Source organism: Carya illinoinensis, chromosome 10 (assembly GCF_018687715.1).
Source record: "Carya illinoinensis cultivar Pawnee chromosome 10, C.illinoinensisPawnee_v1, whole genome shotgun sequence".
In the NCBI taxonomy this organism is placed as follows: Eukaryota; Viridiplantae; Streptophyta; class Magnoliopsida; order Fagales; family Juglandaceae; genus Carya; species Carya illinoinensis.
In genome coordinates this window covers 12965283-12987152 of record NC_056761.1, presented here as the reverse complement: position 1 = coordinate 12987152, position 21870 = coordinate 12965283, and the positions used below count along the sequence as shown (strand labels likewise).

Genomic DNA, 21870 nt, shown 5'->3' with positions numbered 1-21870 from the left:
TCGAAGTGCTCCAGCACCCCCTGCACCAAATCGTAGATGTCCGTGATTATGTGTATTATAGACTGTTGTCAACCGTATCTTTCCCTCGACTCTTAAGGTATTAATCCTTGCTTTACAGTCCGTCTTTTCCATTGGACGAGAGTTGGCTACATTGGAACTCCTATTCCAGGCCTTTCCTCCCTGTGCACACCCAAGGGTGACATATCTGACACATTGATCTTCTAACCTCTCACTCATTTGGGTCGTCACCCCAAACCCGTATTTTTTAGCATAATACTTATAATAGCTCAATAAATCTTCAAACGAATTAAACTCTATCCCCGACTTGGGCTCCTCAATGATATCATCACCATCCAATGATGGACCTACATGTGGTGTACCAGTAGTGCCATCATCGGTTTCCTGTTCATCTGGTCTATCCAATAGAATTTCTTCATCAACTCTAGATGAACCATATCTTCAGTTTCCATACAATTGGGTCTATCTCCTTTACCAACTTTTGCACTCGTTGCGGAGTTTGTAGTAATAATTGGCCTCGGAAGTCCCATCCCATATTGAAATGGGTAACCAACGTTATGCTTAAAAGTAAAAATGAAAATGTTTAAACTACTTCAAAAATTATGAAATAACTAAACATCCATAACGTAAAGGTTGAAAAACCACCTGAATGTTGCTTGGAATTTGGTTGCCAGCTGGATATGGCAAAAAAGTTGGTGACCATGCAGGCACTGGTCCAAAATAACCATGCATGTAATTTGTAAACTTTACTAAACGAGTTTCAGGGATGTCCTAATATAAAAATAATAATGATAATTAGGATGCTAAACTATGATAGCAATAAGTTTTTTAATTCTGAAATAACATACTGAGGTGAGGAGATTTGAGCTAGATGGTGTTAGCGAATACGGGTGTTCTTTCCCTTTTCTCATGCCATGTAAAAGTTGTTCAATATCCAAGGTTAGTCTTTGATAAGGTTTCAAGAAAATTATTTCTATTGACCAAGAGAGAGAGTGAAGAATAATCTTGTATACACTACTTCTTCTATGAAAAAAAATAAAACAATACTAAATGAGATTTTATTATATACTTTTAAAGAGCATAGAATACAAGATTACTATACTTTTAAAGTGCACCGAATAATAGCACATCAATAAAAATCCAACTTCATTTAAGAGGCAATATTTTCTTTGATATTTCTAAACATTTCATAGCCTACTCTTGGAACAAAAAAACAAGTTTACATCTACTTTAAAAAAAAAAAAAACAACCACAATATTTAACAACAACTAAACCACAATAATTAAACCACTATATGGATCCTAGAAAATTAATATTTTCAGCCAAAAAATTTTTACATATTTTACTATATGCAATGCAAAATTGTTATATTGTTAAGAAAATCAATACATGATTGTTTATCAGTGACCGGTATTTATTTAAGCAGTGACCAAAATCATCATAAACATGTAAATTAGACTCAACAGCTTCACATGTATCCTCTTCATGAGCAACCAAGGCAGCAGCGATTAGTAAACCAACTACAAACATGTCATCCTCTGTTCATCCAACTAGAAACATATATTTAACAACAACTAAACCACAATAATCAAACCACAATCTTTAACTTGAAAATTAATATTTTTAGCCAACAAATTTCTACATATCTAACTGTATGCAATGCAAAATTTTTATATTGTTAAGTAAATCAATACATGCTTGATTGTTTATCAGTGACTGGTATTTATTTAAGCAAATGTAACTATTATTGCAGATTAAAGAATGAGTTGCGTTTCTACGGATTAAACTCACGAAGAAGACCCACGGAGCTGACCCACCCATGGAGCTGACCCACGAAATGGCTAACCCGAAATCTTGGCCCACGAACCTGGCCCAAACCAAGCCCATGACGCTGACCCAAACCAAGCCCACCACACTAACCCAAACCAAGCCCACCACACTGACCCAACCCAATTCATAGGCTTAACCCACACCAACGAACACCCCACCCAGTCCATTTCTGCACCCCACACCAATGAAAGCCCCACTTAGTGATGCCGTGAGCTGGAGCTGCTTGGATCTGCAATAGTCTTGCACCAATGGCTGAAAGCATAACAGAAATGGGAAATATGAAAAGTGAAATGGCTTTCTACGCATTTTGGCCTTTTTTAAAAAAAAAAATAAATAGTAGCTGACATGGCCTGACACCACGTCAGCTGACTGCACCCCGCTTATAGTTGACGACTGTCTATAGAAGTATTACACTACTCGTCCCTCCTCTCGCCCATCTCAATTGAGGTGTCATGACTGTGTTATGCCACATGTTATTATATCAAAATATTAAAAAAATAAGAACAAAAAGTTCAGTCAGCATCTTCGTTTCTTCACTTCTTTTTCCTTTTACCATTACCGGTGGACTGCAACTCCCCTCATCTTCATTCTTGCTCTTCTTTTTCTTCTTTTTATCTGTTTCATTTTGAAGAGCGTTCTGGTCCTCCTGTTGCTCCAGCTCCTAATCCATTCTGCCCTTCTCCTTTTTCTTCTTCTTTTCTGATTTAGAATCCTCTAGAGCTTCACCATTTGAAACAGCAGTTAAATTATCTTTAGCCATAGGCTCACCTTTCTCTGCAGCTGCAGCTTTTGATTTCTTTTTCTTACTTTTCTTTCTTGATGCTTATGTAGGAACTTCTTCAATTTCCATCTCTGCACCTGGAAAAAGTAATCCTATTTAGTCACAAGTAGGGGTGTCAAATCGTGTTAACGAGTCGTGTTCGTGTCGTATCAAAGTATGTATATTATACTATATAGGTCAATCCTAACCCGACTTGTTAAGTTTATCATGTCAAAATCTCAAACCTTAACACAACCCATTAACATAACGTGTCGTACCGTGCAACCCGTTTTGACCCATTAGCGAATATTACTAAATAGGTTAGTGTTGAACCCAAGGTTTGAAGTTTTGTGTAATTATATATCTACACATAGATTTTGATGATAACAAATGAATTCAAAGAATAAAGGAGTCTCAAGCTCAAGTTGTCTATACAATGGAGTTAAGCACATCAAAGAAACAAGTATGAGCAAGAAGGGAACAAGTTCACATTAAAGTGATAGAGTAATGTTGTAAATCTCTTAAAAATTTGAAATTAGGATTAAGACTCAAAATTAATATTTTATCATAAAGCATTAAAATACATTTTCTACATGTGCATGAATATTTTAAAAATTAAATTTGAAAATTTTGAAAGATGATTGATTGTCATCTTTCACATGTGCATACCTTGATTAAAGGGTTGAACTTTGAAAATATTAAAAATGATTGATTGTCATCTTTCACATGTACATGTTTTATTTGAATATTTTCAAAAATGATTGATGCTTTTTTAGACTTATACAAAAGGTAGATGATTTTGTTTGAAAAATTTGAAAAGTAAAGTATGCTCCTTTTGTCATATACAAAAAGTAAAAGATTAGGTTTGAATTTTTTTTTTTTTTTAAAGGAAAGTGTGCTCCTTTTGTCATATGTCAAAAGTAAAAGATTAGATTTAAATTTTTTGAAAAAGTGAATGATGTTGTCTTTGACATGTGAATCGTTTTAAATTTGAATATGAAGCCTCATATGCCTATAAATAGATCATCTGAGAGTTTCACATTTACAACACTAAGAGCATACAACATTCATTCAAAACTTTCATTCTCTCTTCTCTAAGCATTGAGCCTTAATCCTTGTTCATTTTGAGAAATATAGTTTGCGCTGTATTGTTCTTATTTCACTCATTGAGGAGTGTTTTCTGATAACCTATCCACTATCAGCTCTTGTATCAGAAAAAGGGTGTGTATAACCCTTGTGCGTGTAGAAAGTGTTCTACACGGGGAATAGTTGAATCACCATGTGTAAGGTGATTGCAAGTGTAGAGAGTGTTCTACACGGATCTTTTGTAGCGGTGTTGTTCAAAGGTGTAATAGGTTTCTATCTCAACCTGAAAGAGGTTGAATAGTGAATTTGGAGATCCTCAAGGGGTAACTTGAGGCGAGGACGTAGGCGGTAGGGCTGAACCTCGTTAACATACTGAGTTTGCTTCTCTCTTACCCTTACTTTTTATACTTATTACTGTTTCGTATTTTATTTATATTTTATATTGTATATTTGATTTATAATTATTATTTTTTTTAAATCTAACTCAATTCAGCTCCCTCTTGTGTTAGTCATCTGGGCAACAATTGGTGTCAGAACTAAGAGCTCTATTATAAGATTAACTATCTTTTGAGTTAAGACCTTATGACTAACATTGCAGTTTTATTTGGTGAAGGTCAATCTAGCAGTCGGCCTCCACTCTTTTGTAGAGATAATTACTCATTCTGGAAAGTTAAAATGAGAATGTTCCTTCAAGCTCAAGGTCGAGAAATCTGGAAATGTATTATAAATGGACCTTATATTCCAATAAAAGTGGTTGATGGAGTAAAGGTCAAAAAGGAAGAAGAGTTTGATCGTGAAAACGGTAGACTTGATACTTTGAATTTAACTGTTATGAATTTATTATTTAATGCTCTCAATGAAAATGAGTTTAATAGAATAATGACTTGTACTAAGGCAAAAGAAATTTGGGATAATTTGAAAGTTACTTATTAAGAAACTTCGCAAGTCAAGAAATTAAAAATTTATATTCTTACTCATGAATATGAAATGTTTAAGATGAATGATGATGAATCTATTTCTAGTATGCACACTCATTTTACTAACATCATAAACAGCTTGACAGCTCTTAGAAAAGTTTATTCCAAGGTGGAGATAGTAAGAAAAATTCTTAACTCTCTACCAAAACGCGGGGAATCAAAAGTGATAGCAATTCTTGAAGCTAGAGACCTCAAGAAGCTCGAAGTGAATGAACTCATCGGGTCATTTATCACCCATGAGTACACATTAAAAGGAGGAGAAGAAGAAGGAAAGTCAAAGAATAGCTTGGCACTTAAAGCTGTTCCTCATGAAAATGAAAGTGATGAAAATGAGGAAAATGAAGACAAAGATAAAGAAGTTGCGATAATAACAAGAAGAATTCAGAGGTTCTTAAAGAAAAATAAAACTCCTCCAAGGAAATCTTTCAAAAAGTTTTCCAAGAAAGATTCAGGTAAAAATGACACTTTAATTTGTTATAAATACAATAAGCCTGGTCATATCAAACCAAATTGTCCTCTACTAAAGAAAGATCGAAACAAGGGCAAGAAAGCAATGAAAGGTACATGGGATGATGATTCAAGTATTTTAGATAGTGAAGCAAGCAATGGAGAATCGGCAAATCTTTGTCTTATGGCTAAAAATGACATTGAGGTAACAAATCTTGATAATATTGAAAATCATTCATATTAAGAATTGCAAAATGTTTTACAAGAGGTATATGAGGAATTTGAAAAATTGGGTATCAAGTATACTGCTTTGAAAAAGAAAAATTCTTTTTAACAAACGAAATTGATATTTTAAAAAAAGAAAGTATCATTTTGAAAGATGAAAATCTTGAATTGAATAAGAAGAAAACTGATTTAGAAAATATTGTTGAAAACTTTACGAATGGAAAAAGAAATTTTGAACAACTTCTTGGTAGTCAAAAATGTATTTTTGACAAGGCAGGTTTGGAATATATGCCAAAACAAAAATACAAACCTTATAAAAATTTCTTTGATAATCCTTCTACATCAAAGACTAATATTCAAAATTCACATGCTATTTGTAATTTTTGTAATAGAAATGGTCATAATTATTATACTTGTCCTATTAGAAGAAATCATACAATGACTATTAGGACCATATGAGTACCTAAAAATCTTATTTCTTCTAATACTAATAAATAAAGAACCCAAAGAACTTAGGTATCAAGAAAAATCATTTTAATTATTTTTATAGGTATGCATGAAGTCATCCACAAGCAAAAACAAGTGGTTTTTAGATAGTGGATGTTCAAGACACATGACGGGAGACAAGACTAAGTTATTTGATCTTAAATCTAAAGAAGAAGGACACGTGATATTTGGAGACAACTCGAAAGGGAAGATCGTGGGAATAGGTAAAATTGAAACAGGAGGTATAAATAACACGGAAAGTCTCAATCTCAACAAAGAGAATACAATAGAAGAAGTTCAACATGGAACCATCAGGAAAGATCATCAAAATTTACTACAAGATGCAACCAAACAGTGAAAATTTGTGAAAGATCATCCATTGGAACAAATTTTGGGAGAACCTTCACGAAGTGTAAGTACTCGATCATCTCTTAGAAATATTTGCAATTATACTGCTTTTCTATCTCAGATTGAACCCAAAAAAATTGATGACGCACTTCTCGATGAATTTTGGATTCTAGCTATGCAAGAAGAATTGAATCAATTTGAAAGAAATGATATTTGGACACTTGTTCCTAGACCCAAAAATCATACTATTATTGGAACAAAATGGGTTTTTAGAAATAAGAAAGATGAGTCCAGAGTCATTACTAGAAATAAGGCTCGACTTGTAGCCCAAGGTTTTAATCAAGAAGAATGAATCGATTATGATGAGACATATGCACCAGTCGCAAGATTAGAAGCTATTCGAATGCTACTTGCATATGCTTGTTATAAAGATTTCAAACTTTTTCAAATAAATGTTCAAACTTTTTCAAATAAATGTTAAAAGTGCTTTTTTAAATGGTTTTATAAATGAAGAGGTATATGTTGAGCAGCCTCCAGGTTTTGAAAATCATATTTCCCCAAATCATGTTTTCAAACTCACAAAAGCACTATATAGACTCAAACAAGCTCCTAGAGCTTGGTACGAGAGATTCAGTGGTTTCTTGATTGAAAAAGGTTTTTCAAGAGGAAAAATCGAAACAACTATTTTCATTAAATATGAAAATAATGATATTCTTTTAATTCAGATTTATGTTAATGATATGTTAATGATATAATATTCGGTGCTACTAATGAAAATATGTGTCAAGTTTTTGCTAAAACTATGCAGGAAGAATTTGAGATGAGCATGATGGGAGAACTTACATTCTTTCTCAGATTGCAAATTAAGCAAGGAAAAAGTGCGACATTCATCAATCAATCAAAATATATTAAGGAATTACTGAAGAAGTTTGGGATGGAAAGTGCTAAGGAAATTGGAACACCAATGAGCCCATCAACTAAACTTAATAAAGATGAATCCGATAAGCCAGTTGACTCGAAAATATATCGAGGTATGATTGGTAGCTTATTATATTTAACAGCCAGTAGACCAGATATTATGTTTAGTGTGTGCTTATGTGCACGCTTTCAATCATCTCCAAAAGAATCACATTTAATTGCAGTTAAGCGCATTCTTAGATATCTTAGTGATACAATTAACCTAGGGTTATGGTACCCTAAGCACACATCTTTCGATCTAATCAGCTACACAGATGCAGATTATGCTGGCTGTAAAATAGATCAAAAAAGTACTAGTGGAGCATGCCATTTCTTAGGTCATGTACTAGTTTTCTGGTTTAGTAAAAAATAAAATTCTGTTATACTATCTACTGCTGAGGCAGAATATGTTGTTGCGGGTAGTTATTGTGCTCAAGTTCTCTACATGAAACAACAACTTGAAGATTTTAAACTCACTTATAATCACATTCCAATCAAATGTGATAATACAAGTGTTATAAATCTTTCAAAGAACCCAATACAACATTCTAGAACTAAGCATATTGAAATAAGATATCATTTTCTTCGAGATCATGTGCAAAAAGACGATATAGTACTAGGGTTCACAAACACATGATCAATTAGCAGATATTTTCACAAAGTCTTTACCAAAAGATAGATTATGTATGATCAGAAGAGAAATAGGTATGATGCATGCTATGAATATCTCTGAAAAGATAGACCAGAGTCAATAAAAATAGAGATAAATTTTTTAAATACTTTTACATAAACTTGAGATTTTTAGCCTCATGTTTGAGACGCTCATTCTTTTCATACAATATCATGTTATTCTTATCCATTGGAGCCGGCAAGCGGAATGAAGAATCTAATAAAGATTTCAACTGTTTATTCTTCTGCCGAATGATTCATTCCCTTGTGTGAGACTCTTGAACAATTATTTGAAGTATAACAATTTGTTCTTTGAACTTTTCAACTTCATGATTTCTAGCTTGTAGCCTCTGGAAAAAAGCAACAATAGAGGAAGAGTAGCGAGTCCCAAGACTCATCAAGTCATAGATAGCATCAGAATCTGACTTATTAGTTAGATTATTATTTTCTTGCTGCAACATGGCACCAATAGCAGCTGCAGAAATGACAGGAGGTTGAGGTGCAGAATGCCTCATGGATTAATCTAGAGAAATGTTAGAAGAATGAGCCATTGAGAATAGAATAGAAGGCTTAAAACAAGAATGTTGAAAGAATGCAGATGAGTTATAGAGATGAGAATAAAACTTGATGCGGATTGGATGAACTTTAAGACTGATTTTATAGAGATAGCATAAAGAACCAGAAAAGCTATCATCCAAGTCAAAGAGCAATGTGATTTTTTTTCCCGATCGGTGAAAATGACATTTTTTAGAAACTCGGAGTCTTCAATCTCATTTGTGAACAACATCAGGCGATTTTTTCAAATCTCTAGCCACACTTGTCGGGTCACGGACGGATCCAATTTTATTTTTTCAACTATCAACAGTGTCTACTAACAAACTGTTTTCTTCAGTCCATTTACTTGTAGCGAATCATTTTTAATGATGCCAAAAGGGAGAGAAGTGTTAGACTAGAACATTAACATTGTTTGAATTGCTAAACTTGTTATATATACTTGAAATTATATTTATACTTTTGCTTGAAAAACTAACGCACATTCTCAGGGGGAGCTTAAGTATTAATACAGGTTTCAGGTTCTATCAAATATTTGTCATCATCAAAAAGGAGGAGATTGTTGAACCCAAGGTTTCAAGTTTTGTGTAATTATATATCTATACATGGATTTTGATGATAATAAATAAATTCAAAAAATAAAAGAGTCTCAAACTCAAGTTGTCTACATAATGGAGTCAAACACATTAAGGAAACAAGTATGAGCAAAAAGGGAATAAGTTCACATTAAAGTAATAGAGTAATGTTGTAAATCTCTTAAAAATTTGAAATTAGGATTAAGGCTCAAAATTAATATTTTATCATAAAGTATTAAAATACATTTTCCACATGTGTATGAATATTTTAAAAATTTTGAAAGATGATTGATTGTCATCTTTCACATGTGCATACCTTGATTAAAGGGTTGAACTTTGAAAATATTAAAGATGATTGATTGTCATCTTTCACATGTGCATGTTTTATTTGAATATTTTCAAAAGTGATTGATGCTTTTTTAGACTTATACAAAAGGTAGATGATTTTGTTTGAAAAATATGAAAAGTAAAGTGTGCTCCTTTTATCATATACAAAAAGTAAAAGATTAGGTTTGAATTTTTTGAAAAGGAAAGTGTGCTCCTTTTGTCATATGTAAAAAGTAAAAGATTAGGTTTAAATTTTTTTGAAAAGGAAAATGTGCTCCTTTTGTCATATGTCAAAAGTAAAAGATTAGGTTTGAATTTTTTGAAAAAGTGAATGATGTTGTCTTTGACATGTGAATCTTTTTAAATTTGAATATGAAGTTTCATATGCCTATAAATAGATCATTTGAAAGCTTCACATTTACAACACCAAGAGCATACAACATTCATTCAAAACTTTCATTCTCTTTTCTTTAAGCATTGAGCGTTAATCCTTATTCATTTTGAGAAATATAGTTTACGCTGTATTGTTCTTATTTCACTCATTGATGAGTGTTTTCTGATAACCTACCCACTATCAGCTCTTGTATCAGAAAAAGGGTGTGTATAACCCTTGTGCATGTAGAAAGTGTTCTACATGTGGAATAGTTGAATCACCACGTATAAGGTGATTGCAAGTGTAGAGGGTGTTCTACACAGATCCTTTGTAGCGGTGTTGTTCAAAGGTGTAATAGGTTTCTATCTCCACCTGAAGGAGGTTGAATAGTGAATTTGGAGATCCTCAAGGGGTAGCTTGAGGTGAGGACGTAGGCAGTGGGGCCGAACCTCGTTAACATATTAAGTTTGCTTCTCTCTTACCCTTACATTTTATATTTATTACTGTTTCGTATTTTGTTTATATTTTATATTGTATATTTGATTTATAATTGTAATTTTTTTTAAATATAACTCAATTCACCCCCCCTCTTATGTTAGTCATCTGAGCAACACTTAGCACGATAAAATACAACCCGTTTCAAACTGTTTATGTAAATGGGTTGAATAGACCTAAAATTAACCTATTTGACCTGATTAAATTTAGCATAATTTTTTATAAATGTTAAAATCACAATATCTATAAAAATTATAAAACTAACTACAAATCTAAAATTACAATCTAAACAATAAAAATATCGAAATTAAAATTCTAACAATTTTACTTTTGAGTAGAAATGTATAATTGTAACTTTAACTTTCTTAACGTGTCATAACGGGTCAAAACAGATTAACCCGTTATAAACCCGTTAAGTAATTGTATCTTAACGAATCAACCCATTTTGACCTGAACCCGTTAAGACTAAACCCTAATCCACGATTATCGTGTCGTGTTCATATTCGTGTTAGGTTAACAGGTCGTATAACATATTGTCACCCTTAATGTACAATATGTCTTTAATATTTTATTTTTTTAAAATTATTGTCTAGTTTCTACTTTTTTATATAAGTAGTGCTACATCTCGAACCCGAGCGATGTAGCCTGAGAACCCACCGAATAAGTCAAATGAAGTGTTTTATTTTTTATTTTTTTAATTTAATTTTTTATATTCTTAAATATTTATTATAAAAAAAAATTCATAATATCATTAAAAAAATATTTTCTTAATTGCTAAATAAAATAAATAAATAATAAAAAAATCGAGACGCAGCTTCGGGACCCAAATTGGGGTCCCAAATCATTTATGTTTTCGTATTGGCCAAGGCATGCACAGTATGCACTGATACTTCTAAATTTTTATCTTGCGGAGGAATACGTTTGTGGAGAATTGAATAAAGTGGGTGCAAGCTGCTGAAGCTCAATACGGGTCGAAACAAAAGTGGGGAAGGAGGTTTTTGGCTTCTTTTGAAAATGGAGAGACATCAAGAACTTTTTATTCTATATGGCCGTAAGATTCACTTCAAGTTTGACCTCGGCCGTCTAATCGTTCAACCATTTTTAAATGGCATTTGGTGGACCATTCTTCACGTAGGAGTGTTATCACATGGCTAGCTAACTGAAAAATGTATCCGACAACAAATCGAAACATTGAAAATAAAAGAATATAAAAAAGCCAGACGATGAAACTTTAGAGAAAAGGATCCTAAGCCTATAAACTACCATTCATTGGATACCATTTACTTCATAAGAGCACACACCACTTAGCCTGGCATGCATTTACTCCGAAACGAAACAAAAGGAAAACAGAACACAGCTCCGTTTATCCCAAGAATTTTAAAGTAAACATTTATATGAAGAAATTGTTATCATGATATATAGATAGCTATGCTATACGGACCAATGGCTTCATTCCCTATTCCACCTCCAAAGCATAAATTTCAAAAGTACATTTAAGTGATCAATTTTCCGTGTATTACAAATAGATCCCAGCGATTTTCTCTCTCAACGCCAAAAGTTTTAATACACATTCAATGAATTTTCAAAATCTCATTAAATGACTTATCTCTCTTTTTTTTTCTATTCGTGTGAGATTTATCCAGAAAAAGATATTTTTTTATTAAAAAAATTATGCGAATTATACACAAATAAAATTCGTAAATATGCTCTTCTGAAAACTCTTCAAAGTATGTACAGATCCCCTTAAATAATTAGAAATATCTTCTATCTGCGCGCAGAGAGAGAGAGAGAGAGAGAGAGAGAGAGAGAGAGAGAGCTGGTTTCTTGATTCTTGTTTATTAATTCTTATTTGTTTCTTTATTTGGTTTCTTGATATATAGAAAGCTATGCTATACGGACCAATGGTAAAAAAAAAAAAAAAAAAAAAATCAATTTAGTTTAGTTATTAATTTACTGTTTCGCAATAGTCTTTTACTTTTTTTTGTAATTCTCAAAAATTTAAAAATATAAATATGATTTATAACTAGTGATACTTTTATTTCCATAACACTCTTTTATTCATTACACATATCATTATTTATATTTTTTCTTTATGTATAATTTGACTATTTTCTACAAGTTTGATTTTAAATAATTTTTTTTGAGAAGATAATCTATAAATTTTATTTTTAATTTTAATGTGACACCCTCTATCGCTTGAGATAGTTTTTGTATTGCTCATTTTTTATTGAGTCAGTAGCACTACCCATATGTCTATATTTGTATTTGTTAATGTACATATGACCAACATTAAGACATGCTTCTTCATATCCATGAATATGGGTGTATGTAACCAAAATCATGCAGCAAAAAATCCAATATTGGGATACCAATGCATCAATGGGTCGGTCAAAAAACAGTTTTTTTAAAGCCACCATCCACCTTATCCCTAACCCGGGATAACCCAAAACAAATACTCTTAAAAAAGAAAAAAAATAGAAAAAAGAAAAAAAAGGAACCAACCTGATTTAGTTTAGTTTAGTTTAGTTTTTATTCAAACACGATGTGAGCTCAAGTACTTTTTTTCGAATTGAATTTTATGCTTCTGAACATGCAGCTTAAAATTTAATATTCTAGCAAGCTCAAACTTGTTCACCGATCACTTTAATTATTTAGATAAGATAGATAGATAGATAGATAGAGCAATAATAACATATATAGGTATGGAAGCAACATACATATATCCACCAATCCAACTAACTACCGCACACACTTTATACACACACAAGTCACTGCATGTCTTTATTTCTGTATTTTACATATCGTAAATGCAATTTAAGGAAGAGACATATATGTATCTAAATTCGAACCAAGCTACTTCGTACGTTCAGTCTGGCATTGGCTTGGACTTCTCCTTGCTCGTGGAATTAGGCGGAAGCTACAAAATGCACAAATATATAAATATATAAAATCTAATTAATTTATTAGATCATTCACTACTCAGATCATTCAATTTTAATTCATTTCATACCAAATAGGAAGACAAAATCAACGTACTTGTTCTTCAATCTTCTTCATCATCTTTAGCATTTTCAGAAACAAGTACTTCAAGCCCTGGTATGTTAGACCAGTCTTCTGAACGAGTAACAAGTTGAGGACAATCTTCAATCTTCAATTTTCTTAATGCTTTTATATGATGAATTCCCTCCGGTAAAGATGATAGCTCTTTGCAATCAATGATCTCCAATGTCTGAAGTGATTTCAAAGTTGACAACCACTCTGGCAAGGCCTTGAGATTTTCACATGCCTCGATATCTAGGTGCTTTAAAGTGTTTGCAGATCCTAGAAGCCTTTCAGGTAAAACCTCCAACTTTGGCAACCATTTTATACCCAAGATTTGGAGCCTCAAATCGAGATCCTGTGCATCTCCTTCTCCTCCTTCTGTCAAATCTATCTCTTTACAATAAGCAATGTATAATGACTCTAATGCAGTTAGGTGCTTGATAATAGGTGGCAAAGAGGTCAAACTTTCACATTTCAAGAAAACCAACATACGAAGGTTGGTGAGGCACCTGTCCATCTGTGGAAACAAGCATTCGAGATTTGGACAATTGTAAACAATTAAAGTCCGAAGAGAATTAAAGCAATATACTCCATTCTCCAGCAAGCATGTATCTTTTGTTGTTATTGCAAGAAACCTAAGGTTGATCAAGTTACATATATCTTTGGGCAGTCATTCAAGATTATCACATCCAAAAAGCACCAAGGTTTGCAAATTGTGTAGCTTGCAAACAGAATTAGGAAGCTTCTCGATTGATTCATTATTACATAAGTCGAGATATCTCAAATGCTTTTGAGTACCAATAGAACGTGGCAAATTCTCAAATTTTGAATCACTTAAATCTAACAATCGCAAAGACTTGAATCTCGAGATGCATGCTTCAACTGAGGATACGTGCGGTTTGGTTCGGTATATGATGGTCCGCACACTAGTTAGCTTATTCAGAGACTTTGAAACTTGTTGGCCATTGTCTGAAACTGACAAATGACGAACTGTCGGAGCAATTTCTTTGTTGTCAGCATCTATTTCCGACCATTCTTCATGGATAATAGAGAGCACAAGGTCATGGACAAGATCATGCATTTTGAAGGAATAGCAACTAAACATAATTTCTTCAAAATCTTGAAAGAAACATCTCGACATTAACTCCTTAATATACAAGTCTCCAACATCTTCTAACTCTTGTTTTTTGTTAGCAGGCGATTGGAGGATTAATCCAAGTACCGCCCATTGTTGAATTAAAAAGATATTAAAAAATTCATGATCCTTTGGGAAATTAATACAATAGGCAAGGCATCGCTTCAGATGAATTGGCAATTGATTATAACTCAATCACAATGCAAGTAAGATGTCTCCCTCCTTTTCTTCTAATTCCCAAATCTCATTATCTCTAACCAAATTCCACTCCCTTTCATCGACTTTCAAATAAAGCATACCACCTAAACTCTTCACAGCCAATGGAACCCCTTTACACTTTTCCACTATTTCCTCTGCAATTGATAACAAGTTTGGATGTCGTTTTTCTTCTCCTTCCTTGAATGCACATTTCACAAATAAATTTACCACATTTCACAGATATATTTTCTTTCAAGAAACAAATTGTGGATTACAAATATATGTTGCCCTGAGTCCATGCATTCTCACTTGCTGCTTTGATGTTCCTGAAAATCCTCGAGAGCATTCAGTTGGCTCCATCCTGCAATTTCATTGCAATAGGTTGTTCGTTTCTCAGCATACCATGTCACCATAACCATCACATACGCCTTCATCGGTCAGCTATTTTTTTAACCCACTTTACTCTATATTGTAAAGTCTCGGCTGAGCATATGTCAACTCACTACAATGAAGGAGCTGCCATTGTGATTAAATAATGCTTTTTTATTCTTGATTTCTTGGAAAAAATGGCATCTTGTAGGCTATTTTTCATCTAAAGTGTGGTTCACAACAAATAGAAACATTAAAAATTAAAAAAAAAAAAAAGATAATTCTACCAATTAAATGTTAATAATAATTATATTCTAATTAAAATAATATTATAAAGGTATTATTAAATGTTAATAATAATAATTATATTATATTAAATTAATATTATTATATTATAATTAAATTAATATTAAAAAATTTTTATTAAATGTTAATAATAATTATATTCTAATTAAATTAATATTAAAAAAAGTATTATTAAATTTTAATAATAATTATATTATATTATATTAATATTAAAAAAGTATTATTAAATGTTAATAGTAATTATATTCTAATTAAATTAACATTAAAAAAGTATTATTAAATGTTTATAATAATAATTATGTTATATTAAATTAATATTAGAAAAAAGTATTATTAAATGTTAATAGTAATTATATTCTCATTAAATTAACATTAAAAAAAGTATTGTTAAATGTTAATAATAATTATATTATATTCAATTAATATTAAAAAATATTATTAAATGTTAATAATAATTATATTCTAAATGTTATATGTTAATTATATTCTAATTAATTTAATTTATTTGTTTGGAATGATAAATTAATATTTTAATGTTTGATAAATGAATAGTGGTCTTCCATCTTTAGCCAACCACTATAGCAAAAGTTTAAATTATTTTAGATTTGTCCAATCCAATGCGAATGATTTTTAAGTCAAATTATGTAAAATTTGACCCAACATCTCATTTGGCCAAGCCAACAAAAATGCTCTAACTAGTAGCATATATGATTTGGAGACTAACTTATTCCTCGGCCCCTAATTCACACCGTGTTTATTGTTTATCTAGATCCCTTTTTAACATATTTTTAAGGAAAATGCTTTGGATCTGGATCTCGATTGTCTTTTTTTTTTTTTAATTTATTGATTAAGTAAGTGTTTTTTAATGATGTGGTAAATTTTTTTAATGTTTAAGGAGGTTAAAAAAATACATGGAAAAAAAAAATACTCAAATGGCCTTATCGGTAACTTTTCTCGGACTACATCCGCAGTGTACTATTTTCGAACAAATTTGCATACCATTTATATTCAAACTCAAGTTAGAAGTTTAAAACTGTAATCTCTCTTCTTTTAATTTTGCATAGAAAATGCGAGATTTTTTTTTTTTAAAAGAACAAACCCTTTCAAGTAAATTGGCCATTGTACATAAAAATTTATATTTTTCTAAAATTCTTGATTGGACCCAAAGGCATTTATAGCTGTCGAATAAACTTCTCTGACAATATTAAATACTCAATAATCTTGAACATTTATTAAACTCATTTAAGTCCTAAGGTTCACTCAAGCATTTTAAGAGATCTAATTCGCTAAGCCTGTTCATCTTTATCTTGTTACTCAAAGTTCAAATCAGATAATAACAAATTATACCGGATTTTGCCGAATAATATTGTTTATTTCCCGCCCTAGTCACCAATATATAGACATCAACGTGCGCCTGTATTAAAGTTTACATGCTTGCACGTAATTGGAGTTGTTAATCTAAGTCATCTATAAATTACTTATTAATCTTTCTGAAAAAACTTACAAACCAATTCAGGACATTTTAATTCTTCATTGGAAATTGGATTGCTTTTTTAAATAAATAATAAAATTATTCCTCACGTACATTTACCGAACAGATAAATAGATAGATAGAGCAATAATAACATATATAGGTATGGAAGCAAATATATATATCCATCAATCCAACTAACTATCGCACGCACTTTATACACACACATGTCACTGCATGTATTTATTTATGTATTTTACATATCTTAATGCAATTTAAGGAAGAGACATATATGTATCTAAATTCGAACCAAGCTACTTCGTACATTCTGTGATGACCCGCTTTTACGTGTATTTTCACTGAAGGGTTGTTTTTAATTTAATTAATATATTGGTTTATTTATTTTAAATTATTGTGTTTTAAATTGGTTTTTAATTTATTTGATGTTGTGTTTTATTTCTTTTAGTTGTTTTGTAGTTTTAATCTCTTTTCGGCGTGTTTTCCGGAGTGAGGATTGGACCTCATTTCTTTTCACATCTTTTTCCTTTTTCTCTATTTCCTTTTCCTTTTTTCTCTTTTCTTTTTTTCTTCTTCTTTCTTTTTTCCTTTTCTTTTTCTTTCTTTTCTCTTTCTTCTTCCTTTCCTTCCGTCCCGTGCGTCTTCTCTCTTTTTCTCATTCCCGTTGCCGCCACTTTGACCGGCCAGTTCTCCGCCGTCCGGCCACCGTTTGATGCACTGTCACCACCATTCTCTTCCCCTTCCACCATAGATCATCCCCACCAATTTTCAGAGCCATCGGACCAGCCGTTAGCTTTCGAGAGCCGCCGGAAGTCGCTGCACCTGCTCTGTTTTTGCCCCTGTCGCCGGAATCTTCTTCAGCCCAGACCGCCGCCGTCCGGCCACCGTTTGGCTCGCCGCCAGTCTCGTTCGAACCCCCTCCCTCTGGCGCATGACCCCACCAAATATCTCCCCCATCCGGCCAGCCGTTAGCCACCTAGAGACATTTCTTTCCACACGATTTTTCGCTCGATCCGCCGCCGTCGCTCCACCTCCGGCCACCACCTCTTTACCACTTCATCACCGACTCCTTGCCGTCCTAACCCACCCATTTCCGGTCTCCAACGACCACTGGAACAGCTCCTACGAGCTTAGTTTCCGATTTACGTTTTCCGGCGATTTCGCCGCCACCCACGGCCAACCACCACTTCCAATAGCTTCACAATCATCCCTAGACCATTCCCTATCAATTTCGTGTCCTAGTTTGTCCCCGTTCAAAAGTGGGTTTTTCACAACCCACGGCCACAGTGAATTTTCACTGTGACGTTGCTTTTTTTTCCGCCGTTTGCAACGCCGAGTGTTTTCTAAAATTACCGTATAGCGCTGTAAGTATTTTCCAAACCCTATTTTCAGATTTAAATATATATCGCTCATTCTATTTATTTATTGTTGTTGGTTGTTGATTCCGGACTAAGTCCGAGGAGTTTCGGGGGTCGGATGGATGGAGGTCGGAGTTGCCTGTTTATTTGGTTATTGTTGTTGGATTATTTGTTATGGCATTGCATGGTGCATGCACGTGTATTTGTGATTTTGTGTGAAAAGCCTGTGTATTGGCGTAAGTGTATTACGGGTGCGTGTGTATCACGAGCCCAAGCCGGAATGGGTTATTATCTCGGTGGAGCTCCTCTGATCACTCGGGAGCGGAATAAACTGAGTGATGTCCCCTGAGTTGTCGCTAGACGACGGGAGCGGGGGCTAGGGGTTGCTTGGCTACGAACGCGTCGGGCGCGGAACCGGGCATCGCCCTACGCACGACTCCGTGGCCCTTCGCTGGTGAGGGCTAGAGGATGCTTGGCTACGCACGCGCGGGGCGCGGAACTGGGCATCGCTTGTTAGGTGTCACACGTGTGGTGGTACTCTACGGTGTGGCACTGGAGCCAAGGTGTGCGGATGACCCCTAGGGGAGGTCATGGTGCATGCGGTTAAAATTGGATAATGGTTTGAGAGGCCAAATGGGACTTTTGGCGTGGTATTGGGCCAAATGGACTTTTGGCGAGATATTGGGCCAAATGTGACTTTTGGCGTGTTTTTCGGAAAGGATATGTTTTTGGGCCAAATGGGATTTTTGGCGTGCGTGGAAAATTATGTTTTATGGGCTTTGTGCATTGGGCATGTTTCATGCATATTGTTTGAGTTCTATGTGTTTTTATCTGGTAGTGTTTGGGTTTTACTTACCTGCGGAACCATTTTGGTTCCGTAGCTTTTGGTGCAGGTTTGGAGGATGAGAAGGAGGAGGCTGAGCCCGAGGATGCGGCTCTGCCGGGTTGCTGATGTTATGCTTTTCTTTATGGTTTTAAAACTGTATTTGTGTTTTGTAATATTTTATTTAAGTATGTTTTAAACAGCTTATATTATGTTAAGAAAAATTCTGGTACTTAGTTATGACTTTCGTTATCCGCTGCGTGTTTTTTGTGCACATTTGTTGCCTTTGTACACACTTGGCATCCGTCGATGGGATGGTGACCCGAGTTGTCACCATCCGGACGTCTCGATTTTCCCGTGTTCGGGCGTGGGGATTTGGGGGCGTCACAGGTGGTATCAGAGCGGTTTGGCTCTGGGTAAAACCACATGTCCCGTAGGTAGTACCAGAATGTTTTTAAAGTTATGTTTTAAAATTTATTTTAAGTATAGTTTCTATTTGACATGTTTTATTTGTTTTATTGATTTGAGCTTGTTTGCTTGTTTTTATTTATTTAGTTATGTTATTGCATGCTGGTTTCTTTTGTTTCTGGCTATATGGTGTTGGTTTTGGTTTTTGGTTTTATCTGTTTTTGTTTTCTTAAAGGGGGTCAAAGGTGGTGTTGTGGCTGGAAGGTGGTATAATCAAGGATACTATTATTAGGCAGGAACTTTTAGTGTTGTAGGTTTGAATTTTTTGCGATGTGGTTTGCTTGTATGATGTTGAGGTCTGAAGGGAATGTCATAGTTTAGGCAATCTTTGTAAGGTGGGAACTCACGTAGCAATGAGGAGAGGAATTAGCTTTAAGTTGCTTAAGATGATTGAGGTCAAGGTTTTGTAGAATTTATGTAGCGAGGCTATAGGGTAGGAGAGTGTAGGTTCAACGAACTTTAAGGATATGTTTAAGGGAATTTTATTTAAGGTTTGCGACCAGATATATGCAAAATGGTGGTCAGCCACCGGATATTCACCTTTTAGGATTTAGTGGATGTGGCCACTCTTGTGGAGCGAGAGAATAATTTGAGTATGGGCTCCCCTCCAGGACATAAGAGGCGGAGTTTTTCTGGTGAAGGAAGTAGCTCGGGTTCACTTTAGAAGTTTGTTCAGCGGACTGGAACTCGACCGCAAGCGTCCTCAAGTGTTCGTATGGAAGGACGAGTGCCAATTTGCGGAGTTTGTAATAGAGCCCATGTGGGTGAGTGCCCCATTAGAGTTCAAGGAAGCCGTGGAGCTCGTCGCAGTGATAGAACTAACTAGAGGCTTTTAGGTTGGGCTCGAATGTACGTAGTGACTCCTGGTACCGTTGGAGGCGAGGTTACGGAGACTCAGAATGTTGGAGTCATGGCAGGTAGGGGTCTAATCTAATCTTTAGTGATGAACGCCTTGTGTGGTTTGTTTTATTATCGAGGCTTGGAGAGAATGGCATGATCTGGGTGATCTTTTAGGGAAGTAGAATAATTGAGTTCTTTGGTTCCGTGGAGTTTATGAAGTGGTCTATAACGTAGTAGGTTGTAAGTTCAACAAATTTCGATGTTAGATTTTATGAAATTTCAGCAAAGTTTTAAAGTTTGGGGCCTTATAGATTTTAGGAATATAAGTTTATGGTAATTAAGGTGTTAAGTTCGACAAGCTTTGGGGGGGGGAATAATTAAATTTCGAGTGGTAAATTTCGTGATTCGGATGAGTAATTTAGTGGCAATTGGGGCTTTAGATTTTACAAGCTTTTAAGGTGAATGATTTGGATTAAAACCACCAATCTTGAGAATTTCAGAAAATGATTTATTATCTATTAATGTTTTAGAATTTGAAAGATTTGGGAGTCGATTGTTCTATTATGGGATGTAAGTTCCTTGATCTTAGAAGTTCCGGAAGATGATTCTTATTTGATTAAAGGTTTTAGAATTGCAGAGTCGAAGGACTGATTTATAATGAGAATTGAGTTCTTAGTTTTACAGACTTAGTGCTGTAGCTTGATCTACTCTAGTGAGTGATTAGTTTGTAATCATTAAAAATGAGGTTCATTCGAGTTGAGTTGTTGATATGAAAGTTTTTCTAGAGTGGATTCCTTTGAGGATTGGAAGTAATGATCCAATTAGTGTTTTTCTTTGAGGATTGAAGATATCGAGCTAGTTTAGAAAATGATTATTGTTAACTCGAGGTTGTAATAGTAGATTTTAGGAAATGATTTTTATCGGTTCGGAAGAAATAGATCCATCGAGGTTTTGGAAACAATAGTTTAATTGTTGGTATTGAATTTGACTGAAGTTGAGACCTCATGTTCTGGAGACTTTTAGGAACGGATTATTAGTAGGTTTAAGGTCATTTTCAGTATAAAGTTTTAAGCGGTAGCTATTTGCTAATGTTAAGGGTATAAGTTAAGCAAATATAGGAATGATTCATGTTGATTTGCGGATATAAGTCGAGATGATGGAAATAGTGGTAATAGACTATTTGTGTGTTGGAATGACTATTAGTTTCGGCTAAGGACGTATGAGATCGACACGTGATAGTGGTGAATAGATTGGAGTGTTCAGTCGAAACGTGTTACTGAATGGTATGTTGGTTGGCAATAATTGTTATAGCTCGAGGTTATAGTGATAGGTTTTAGGATTGACTCATACCGAGTGAGGATAATAGATGATGCAGGTTTTAGAAAATAAATTTTTGTTTATTTTGAGGATAAGGTACGGATGTTGGAAATGGAAGTGATGGATCACTTATACGTTAGAATGATTATTGATCTTAGCTAAGGGTACATGAGATCCATTTATAGTGGTGGTGAGGGTGTATGGATTTCGGAGAGTATAAATCCTAGTCTCTTTTTGGCTTTGAGTTGTTTGGTAAGTTGAATGGAATGTACAATTGAAGTGGGTTACCAATTGGAGTGATGGTTGGCATTAATGGTTGAGTCTATCTTCAAGAATTAATTGTGACTTGAGGTCACACAGGAATTTAAATTGGTGAGGCTATACTTTTCTTTAGAGATCA

The 21870-nt window shown here is 33.9% G+C and overlaps 1 long non-coding RNA gene across 1 annotated transcript; it reads right to left on the bottom strand.

Annotated features, from left to right (window-relative positions):
* Positions 1–12826: 12826 nt before the first annotated feature.
* LOC122279627 lies at positions 12827–14717 on the bottom strand. The gene is made up of 2 exons (XR_006229644.1): positions 13162–14717; positions 12827–13042 (listed from the first exon to the last, which is right to left on the bottom strand). It is a non-coding gene; the product is annotated as an uncharacterized LOC122279627 (long non-coding RNA).
* Positions 14718–21870: the final 7153 nt, after the last annotated feature.